Genomic DNA, 9,854 nt, shown 5'->3' on the forward strand with positions numbered 1-9,854 from the left:
ATGAAGCCTACTTAAAAACAAAAACAAAAAAATAAGACCCTATTACTTCTGGGGAGAAAAGCCCCCAGAATCTCTTTATACCACCTTTTTATTTTTATCCTTGTGCTATTTGATCTTTTTTCCCACAATAAAAATTTCTCACAAACTTTGTAACTTCTACCATCGAGACAAAAAATGTTTAATGATGCACCCTCTGCTGATCACTAAGCCCCAATGACCTCTGTGACCTTGTCCCTTGACTTTGCCAGGAAATGAGACTCCTTGGGTACGTGGTAAAGCTGGGTGGCTACGCAGATCCTAGAGGTCCAGGAAGGATGCTTGTTCCAGGAAGGAACAAGCCAGTGGCCCCAGTGACCGCCTCTAACTGTCCCCTTCGAAGCACTATGCCAGCTTCTTCGAGGATGAGTAGGGACCGGGGTCAGCCCCACCTGCACATGAAAATAACACTATGGAGGGGGCTGGGATTACGGGTAAAACGGACCCTAAAGATGGTTCGTGAAAATGTTGCCAAAGAGGCCAGGATGCTGCCTGCCTTTGGACAGTGGCTCATGCTGTTTCCCCTACATTGTGTGCCTTTCCTGGGTACAGAAGATTAATTCTGAAAGAAAAAGTTCAGTGCCCAGCAGCCAAGAGAAGAGAGGAGACGGGGACGCCAGGGAGCAGCCAGACTCACACGCTACAGTCACATCCCCACACGCTCTCTCCTCACGCCTCCTGACAGGTTGGGTCGGAGGATGTGTCTGGTCTCTAGAAAAAAGGGCAGTGCAGGAATCCCCTCCATGTCTGCATCTTTTCAGGAGCCTCAGTAAGCAGTGGGTGACCTTCCTCATGCCCATGTACGTCACAGAACTGGACAGAAGCCTCAGCCAGCAAGTAAAATGGAAGCCAGAATCAGTGGAATCTCCATTCCTTGAAAAAAACATCTTTGGGTCAGGCCAAAGCAGAAATCTATGAAATGAGACCTTTTCTGCGCCCCAGCCTTTCTTTGCCCAGAAAGCCAAATGTAAGAAAGAACTTCTAGAGACTAGGGCCGGCCTCCAGAACTACAGGCTCAGGAGATGTGGAGAGAGACCAAAGATGAAAAGCAGTGGGGAGAAACGAAGCTGTATCTGGAAGATCTCCCAGGAACTGTGGCTCGACTGCCCAATGCCAAACTCACAGCTCTCAGCCGGACTTGAGCCGGCTCCAGGACCTTTTCACTGTTTCCTACTTACTTTTACCGGAACAGCCCTCGCATTCAGTGCCACCAACTCCATCGATCAGTTTTTTGGAGCGCCATTGGATTCAAACATGAATACGACAAAAAAACAGACCTCTGGTTCGTGGACGGATGAGCCCGTGGCAAGCTGTGCGGTTCCAGAAGTTGCCCTTCTTACCTGAGGGGGTGGGCCCACTCACGGGAGTGCTGGGGGTCCTCCACATCTTCCTGTGTACCTGTTGCTGTACCCCATTAAAGAGGATCAGCATTGCCGACACGTGGGTCGGGGCCATCGTTGGGGCCACACCACCTGTCGTGGGCTGGCCAGCAGCCACCTGAAGCCTTGACGCTGGAATGTTTCTCCTGGGAGGAATCCTCTACTCCTGCCTGCTTCCCCATTTCAACACACTGAGTTGGGGCCTCTGCACAGACGACTCCCAAGGCTCCCATATGATGTCAGTCACCCACCCAGCCCTGCGAAGATGCACTGCCCTGTGCCACCGCCTGGCCTTGACCACACTGTCCTCGGCAGCCCCTGTCCTGGATGTCACCACATGGACCTTCCCCATCATCTCCCTGCCCACCCCCATCCCCCCCATCAACCTGTATATTTCCTACCTTGGCTTTTGGTTCTACATGGATGTGGACCAGAAGAGCTCCTTTTTTTTTTTTTAATTTTTTTTTTAATGTTTATATATCTTTGAGAGAGACAGAGACAGAATGTGAGTGGGTTAGGGGCATAGAAAGAGGGAGACACAGAATCTGAGCCAGGCTCCAGGCTCCGAGCTGTCAGCAGAGCCCGACACGGGGCTCGAACTCACGAGCTGTGAGATCATGACCTGAGCCGATGTCGGTCACTCAATTGAGCCACCCAGGTGCCCCCCAGAAGCTGTTCTTTTGCAGCCTCTGGCACCTGCCCCTTGCTCCTGCTGCTCATGCTCACCTGTGAGCAGCCACCGGGTGGGAACTGTGCTAGGGGACAGCCTCAGAGTTGAAATCACATGGGCATGTGGGAACAAAAAAAACAAAAAACATACAGGGAGATGTGCAATTTTTTTTTTTTTTTTTATCCCTCTGCTGGTAGACAAGAATATTTTGGTAATTCTGGAGCTCTAGAAGAGAGACTGCTGGGTGACTGCAAAATGATTTTGTGCTCAGTGATCACCCGATGATTGTTTTTTATGGTAACGTCTAAAATGCTCCCCAAATAACAGGTTGGCTCAGGTTGATTAGTACAGAATATTTTTCTCTCCAAGGGTTTTTTATATATTTCTTTCCCCAACTCCCCTTCCCCCAAACTGTTTTCCTTCTTCCTTGCATGGATGTACAAGTGCACCTCCTCCTTTATGGTCTCCCTCCCTCTCCCTCCCTCTCTCTCTCTCTCTCTCTCTCTCTCTCTCTCACACACACACACACACACACACACACACACACACACTCCCCACCCTCCAGCCCGAATGCTCATTGGTGGCCAGACACTCTAGGTCTTGTCCTCTGGTCCCCCGAGGGCAGCGGAAATGCACGCTGCGGGTCCTCCCTGCAAATGAGCCAGGGCCTCCTATCCAGCTTTCTCAGTATATTCTCAACCGCATATTCCCCCAGACAATAAAAGAATACCAAGGATGTGCGGCTGCTTGACATTCGAAGGGAGAATTCCACACAGTTGCCTAGGGGATCTCAGACAGGACTGCCAGCCCCTGGCCGCCCCCCTATTACACATCAGCATTTCAAAAACTCCAAGGAATCAAAAGGATCTCTATGGTTCACTTTAAAATACTGGAGGTATCGGAAGTGTCTCTTTCTGGAAGGGTGACGCAAGGCTTCATACCAGCAGTCCATCCGGCTCTGACCCATTACTGTCCCCCTTCGGCCACCGCTGCTGATCAGCGGCCCCTTTGCTGCGTGGCTTCTCAAGACTGAACGAGAAAGGAAGTCAGGGGAGAAAAGGTGAGCTGTAGCTCATCTTCTCATCCCTTCAGTGAAAAAATGCCATTTCTCTCCTGGTATCCTCTCAATTTAGAAATTATTCTCCCTATGTCCAATGGCTTTAAGAGCCAAAAGCTTAGGTTGGATTCCTGGTGGGGATGTGTCGGGTCCCAGGACTTGTGCGAGTTCCCCTGTAGCCACATATGGCCTCAGTGACCTCTGGGTCCTTCCATCCACCCTTCACGTGTGCCTCTTGTCCACTGTCGAACCCCACTTGCCTGAAGGTCTTGAAGAGTAACAGGATGTCTTAATTGTTCAGTCTCCAGGGGCACTGCTGCCCTGTAGGAATTCATTTCAGGGTGTTTCAGCAACATTTAAATGGTCACGGCGATACACCTGTTCTCAAAATTTTCCAAAGCAATTGCAGATAACATGTGACCTCTGTTTCTAGCTACCTGTAATATAACCTCTCAGCTGCATTCAGGTTCTTCACTGTGGAGAGCATAGTATGGGAATGTCTGCAAAGAACATCTCCAACTTGTTGCAGCCCTCGAATTTGTAAAATGCCTCCATTCTCTTTTCCTGCTTCAATAAACCAGTATGCATGAATGTGTGTGTGTATGTGTATATATCAAAGAAAGCGAAAAGTACAGATGACATTTTACTATGGAAGAAAAATGAAATCGCCAGTATTAGTCATGTCTGACCTACAAAAAATTGGCAATTTCGTATGGTTCGACCTAATAACAGGAGACTTGTTGAGGGCTTACTAAGTGCTGGGGTCTATGACAAACATACATGATCTCATTTAATCCCCCAGACCTCTTAAGAAGGACATTTATATTCCCATTTCACAGAGGAAGAAACACACTGGAGGGGTTTAAGGTGCACCAGATGAGAACTTGAAGATGTCAACTGGTCAACAATTTGCAAACATGGAATGACCAAAGAAATCACGGGACCAACACCCTCACCTTTCATACAAGATAACCATGGCCTGCACATGGTCTGACTCTCACAGGTGGTGGACATGAAAGTACACAGGGGAAAGATCAAGAGTTCTTGAGACTCCTGGACATTCTATGTCTCTCCTGTTCTCATTACACTAAGTCTATGCCCTTTCTCAACTTGACCTCACTTGGTTACATCAAGGAAGAATAGTCATCTTTGCATATCAAAAACTAGAACCTTTCTAAATGCCCACCAAGAGGACACTAGATACCTTCAATATGTTGTATCTTTTAAATGGAATAATACGGAATCCTCAAAAATAATGTCATGGTTGGGGCGCCTGGGTGGCTCAGTCGGTTAAGCGTCCGACTTCGGCTCAGGTCACGATCTCGCGGTCCGGGAGTTCGAGCCCCGCATCGGGCTCTGGGCTGATAGCTCGGAGCCTGGAGCCCGTTTCGGATTCTGTGTCTCCCTCTCTCTCTGCCCCTCCCCCGTTCATGCTCTGTCTCTCTCTGTCTCAAAAATAAATAAACGTTACAAAAAAAATTAAAAAAAAAAAATAATAATAATGTCATGGTCATATACTTGGAAACATGAAAAGATGCTCAAGTTATTATTACGGTAAATTTCAAAAGATGCTGTGTACAACACAACATGAACACCTTAGAAAAGAGGCTGGGAAAATATACACCAAAACAGATGATTCTGCTAAGCATTGGGATCATGGTTTTTATTTTCTTCTTTCTAATCTCCTACAGTGAATACATATTTTTTTGAGAGTACTGAGAATAATTCAAAAAGGTTTTTCAAAGGAAACAGTAAAAAATTTGGCAAAGGATGCTTTCCCTCTTTCACTTAATGGGCCCCTGAGGCATCCAGTGAAGATCCAAGGATCTCCAAGGATCCCAGGTCCTGTGGATCCTACTCTTACATCTCTTGGACCCTCTGATGGAGAAAGCAGTTCCTCCATAATAAAACAGTGTTTCCTGTGATTAGAGAAGGAAAGTTAAACTTTCAAGAAAATGATAGAACTGTAATGCTTTACTAGACAAAAATAGAGACTGCTTTCAAATGCTGTTATTGGTACCTTCTATACAAAACCCCTTTAAAGTATGCTGACCTATGACCCTTGGGGCCACCTTTTTTTCACCTACTGAATGTCACAAGGTCTCCCCTGCCTCTGCTGACCACCAGGTCACTCTTGGAGGGTGATGGGCTATGCCCTTGTACACAGAAAACCTATCATTTTGATGTGCTCAAGAGTCCTACCCCTTCATACTCTCACCCATCCCCTCTTCTAGGCTCTGGCTACTTAGTGTTGAGAACTTGGAAAAGGGATAAAGAACAAGTGTCTCCTTACTTGACTAGATTTGGTCACAGTTCCTATACTGGTTGACATGGCTTCTCTGACCAGCGCTGAGTAGGCTCTCCTGATCTCTGCATGACAGGTTTTCAAATGCTAATTATGACTATTTTATGGAATGATGTGGGAGCTCTTTGTTGGGGGAAGGGGTCCTGCACAGTTCAACAACATGACCCTAACTCTGGCTAACCTCTTCCACACGCCCTCAACTCTCACCCTTGGCTCAGGAATCACCAGAAAGGGTAGAGTGAAAGAAGCCACTCATTACAATCATCTACATAAAATAAGAGCCTCCGACACTCCTACTCCAACGGTGCTATATTGTTATCCATTGGTGCAAAGCAAATTATCCCAAAATCTATTAGCTTAAAGCAACAAATATTTATTCTCTCAGTGCCTGTGGATAAGGAACCTGGGCATGGCTTAACTGTGTTCCTCTAGCTTAGAGTCTCTCACAAGGCTGTAATCAAGGTATCAGCCAAGGCTGGGATCTTATCTGAAGACGTGACTGGAGAAGGATCTGCTTTCAAACCCACTCCCTGGCTATTGGCCAGAGGCACCCTCAGTTCCTTGCCATATAGGCTTCTCCACAGAGCAGCTCACAAAATGGTAGCTGGCTTCATCAGTAAGCAAGAAGAGCCAGAGTGAGTGAGTGCAAACAAAATGGAAGCCACAGTCTCAGAAGTGGCACCTCTTCACTTCTGCCATAATCTATGTATTAGAATCACTAGGTCCAGCCCACACAGACAGGGATTACACAAGAGCATGAATCCTAAGAAGCAGAGAATCGGTGGAAGCCATCTTGGATGCTGCCTACCACAGGCACATTTTCTTGTCTCTCTAGCTCACTGAAGAATACCATAAGATTTTTCATGAATTTCTCCCCTTTACACTGTTGGGCTGGGAGGATGTTTTAGCCTGTTGGGTGCCCCCAACACCTCTAAAAACTCAGCTTACCCAGTCCCAAGTAGCTTGGAAGTACCCCCAGCATATTCCTGGCCAGTATGACAAGACTGAACAAATCAACACCAATTTCCTATATGTACCTTCCTGCAGAAGGCCCAGGACACACACAGCCCTCCTCCAAAGGGGGCCCCCAGAAATTACCCATCCTTCTAGTCTGCTCCACTGCGCCATGCCTTCTTTTCCTTGATCTCTCCAAGTCTCTATTTTCCTGTTAAAGTAGGTTCAGGGACAGGAAACAAGATCTCAGAGTCACTGGAGGTTATCAAAACTCCACACAGCCAAATGGAGAAGCAACCAAGAACCCCAATTCTGAACTATGAGAATTGGGCTAGAGTCCCAGAAACCAGGAGGACCAGCAGAGCCTTAGGAGAAAACTACCAAAGATACCTGAATCCTTAGCTGGGAAGGTTGGAAAAGGCTTGATCCCCTAAGTCCCATCTCCCCTTCCCTTCCAAAGGGACTTCAGGCCCCTTCCAATGCCCAAGAAAATCCACTTCCCATCCCCATATGCTTTGACTCCCACCTAGAAAACAAAAAGAAACAGCATAAATATTGTTTCAGTGGATTAAGGAGGACATTTCACCACAAGCCACAGCACAGAAACATCAGAATTGCTTTCAGGATGCCTCCACCAGGGCCTCCCTGCAAAAAGATCAAAGACTCCTTGATTATCAGTGATAATCAAGTTTGCTTATTTAAATAGGCTCCCTACTAAGCATGGAGCCCAATGTGGGGCCCGAACTCACAACCCCAAAGACCTGGGCTGAGATCAACAATCAGATGCTTAACCAACTGAGCCAACCAGGCACCCTTCTGTTGTGTATTTTTTTAATTAAAATATATAGATGTTAAAAAATATAGATAGATAGATAGATAGATAGATAGATAGATAGATAGATAGATGTTAAATTGCAGTTATTTGGGGCTAGCTCAAGCATTTATGTTTTATATGAGGAAATATAGCCCCAATTCCAAAATCTAATGACATAAGTGAACATGTGCACTACAATCACTTCTTAGGTTTCATATGCTTACACTCTAGAGCTATGGTTTTTAAATTTTTATTTTTGAAGCACAAAAACAACTGTTTTGTCAAGTAAGAGCAGAGCAGTGGCCCCAAGTGATGCTTGTGCATCTGAAAGGAATGAGGCCAGAGTCCAGCCTGTACAGCCTCCTCCTCCCTCCCTTCAGATTTCTTGGGATCCTCTGGAGACCCTAGGACTCCATGGGACACAAAGTCATGTTCAATATTAATCTGCGTTTTCAAGATCCAACACTAGAGGGCAAAATGCTGAGCCTAAACTCTAGACCCATTATTCTATGTGTGTGCAGGATGATAAAGATTCCTATTGCAAACCACACTTTTAAAGAATCCATTTTCAGATCACAAAGTTTAACTCTTTGGAAACACAGGTCTCTGATAAAGCTAAGGCTGTTGTAGAGCACCCTGGAAAATTAAACAACTAAGCGACGCCATAATTCAGTGAGATCAGATTTCTGCAAACCTCAAACCAGAAAACAGCTTAAAAATATTAGATAAGAAGGCAACGCATTTGGGCCCTGATGAGGGGGGAGGAGCATAAATAAGCTTAGGAAATAATAAAAAAACATAATAAAATAATTATATTACATCTTTAAACATGATGAAACAATCTCATTAAGCCTAAATTCATTTAAAGGTCAATGATGCATAATTTATGTAGGCTCATAAAATGTATTATATAAATGATGATTAAACCAACATCCCCTTCTTTTTCTTATCTCTATCCTATTAACTCTATAAACACAAGAACACTGGTATATTTTATGCAGTGGTAACAAATTTAAAGGATACTGTGTTTTCTTGAGGTTATTTCTAAAACTCCACAGACACCTAATCCAGTGACATTTTATCAAACACCACAGTGTTGTATCCCAGAAGATGAGCACTGCAAGGGAGGAGCTATGTGGGAAAGATTCTACGCAGGAGTGAAGATAAATGGGCCCAAGATAAAATATGTCAGCTTCATAATATGGCTGGGAACTGCCTTGGACATACATTTTTTGGTATTAAGGAACTGGCTCAGTATGAGTCTCTATAGAGTAAGAGACTCTGATTCATTCAGGGTTTATCCATTCTGGGATCTGAGACTATACAAGGGAACAAAACAAACAAAAATCCCTGCTTTCACTGAACTTACATCCTTGTAAGGAGAAGCTGTCAGTGAACAAGGTGGTTGTGAACCTTACGGAGACAAAGTAAACCAGGGAAGCTGGAAAGAGGCTATAAGCGTAGGTAGGGATGTAGGAATTTATAATTTTCAACAGGGTGGGAGCCGCCAATTCCAGGAAAAGAGAATAGAAAGGGGAAAGGCCCCGAGACAAGAGCAAGGAGTAAGAAGAAAGTAATTTGGGCAAGGGGGCGCCTGGGTGGCTCAGGAGGTTAAGCGTCTGACTTCAGCTCAGGTCATGATCTCACAGTTCATGACTTCAAGCCCGGCATCGGGCTCACTGCTGTCAGCGCAGAGCCCCCTTCAGATCTTTTCTGTCCCCTTCTCTCTCTCTCTGCCCCTCTTCCACTCATACTCTGTCTCTCTCTCTCTCTCTCTCAAAAATAAATAAACATTAAAAAAAATTTTTTTAAAGAAAAGAAAGTAATTTGGACAAGAACAGAGTGATTAAAATGGAAAATAATCGGGGGCGCCTGGGTGGCGCAGTCGGTTAAGCGTCTGACTTCAGCCGGGTCACGATCTTGCGCTCCGTGAGTTCGAGCCCCGCGTCAGGCTCTGGGCTGATGGCTCAGAGCCTGGAGCCTATTTCCGATTCTGTGTCTCCCTCTCTCTCTGCCCCTCCCCTGTTCATGCTCTGTCTCTCTCTGTCCCAAAAATAAATAAATGTTGAAAAAAAAAATGGAAAATAATCGGACAGCAAGGCAGACAGAAAAGACACAGTGAGGGGTGGGGGGTACACTGGAGGAAAACGCTGCTGATTGCCAGGATTTGGGCTTTCATTCTGAGGCACCTGCCAGTGGTGCCTCAGGTCTGAGATGGACCTGCCAGTGGTGGCCTGTAAGGAAAAGAAAGCATCATCAGACTCAATGTTCTGATAGGATTACTGTGGCTGCTGAGGTGAGAAGAGACTGTACAGAGCAAGGGTACATGAGGCATACCACAAAAATACAGGCAAGAAATAATGATGGCCTGGTTATAGCAGAATAACTTGTATCAGAGTATTCCTCCTGACGATCACGATTGCCAATTCTGGAGCTTTACAAAAGACAGCTGTTTGAAGACCCTGCAGAGTGACCCAAGGCAGACAGAAACAGAAGAGGATTTGATATGTGAAAAAGAGGAATATGGCAGATAGAGCTGGGCAGAGTCTGGAATCATATTGGTGTGTGGAGCCAGAAAAAGGAATTCAAGCATGCCAGAGGAGCATTGGCAGAATTCCACAAAACAGAGGAAGCCACAG

General features: G+C 45.7%; 1 pseudogene; it reads left to right on the forward strand.

The window, feature by feature from the left end:
- The first annotated feature begins 501 nt into the window (after positions 1–501).
- LOC121042227 (protoheme IX farnesyltransferase, mitochondrial-like) lies at positions 502–2,193 on the forward strand (annotated as a pseudogene).
- Positions 2,194–9,854: the final 7,661 nt, after the last annotated feature.

This window comes from Herpailurus yagouaroundi, unplaced genomic scaffold, assembly GCF_014898765.1.
Source record: "Herpailurus yagouaroundi ecotype Mexico unplaced genomic scaffold, PumYag 185, whole genome shotgun sequence".
In the NCBI taxonomy this organism is placed as follows: domain Eukaryota; kingdom Metazoa; phylum Chordata; class Mammalia; order Carnivora; family Felidae; genus Herpailurus; species Herpailurus yagouaroundi.